Here is a 382-nt window from a genome sequence, read left to right as displayed (position 1 = left end):
GAAAGAGTGGGAAAATATATTCAAAGTGTTAAGGGAAAAGCAATTACAACCAAGAATACTATACCCAGCAAGATTATGTTTCATATGGGAAGAAAAAACAAGAACATTCTCAGATAAACAAAACCTTAAAGAATTTAACAACACCAGACCAGATCTCCAAAACGTTCTCAGGGGAGTGTTATACCAGGAAAATTAAATATAGTCACACAGAAATAAGAGATCAGAAACTAAGAAAATGACCAACTTAATTGTGGGGACAAGTCTGGAGTTGAATATTATTTCCCAGAACTTAATTGGGAAAATCGAACCACAATAGAAGATAGATTAAGTACATGAGACTGAACTGGTGAAATAGAATTTTATGACTTTTGACTAAAACATT

Source organism: Tupaia chinensis, unplaced genomic scaffold (genome assembly GCF_000334495.1).
Source record: "Tupaia chinensis unplaced genomic scaffold, TupChi_1.0 Scaffold000623_1, whole genome shotgun sequence".
Lineage (NCBI taxonomy): Eukaryota > Metazoa > Chordata > Mammalia > Scandentia > Tupaiidae > Tupaia > Tupaia belangeri.
This window is presented reverse-complemented; position numbering follows the sequence as displayed.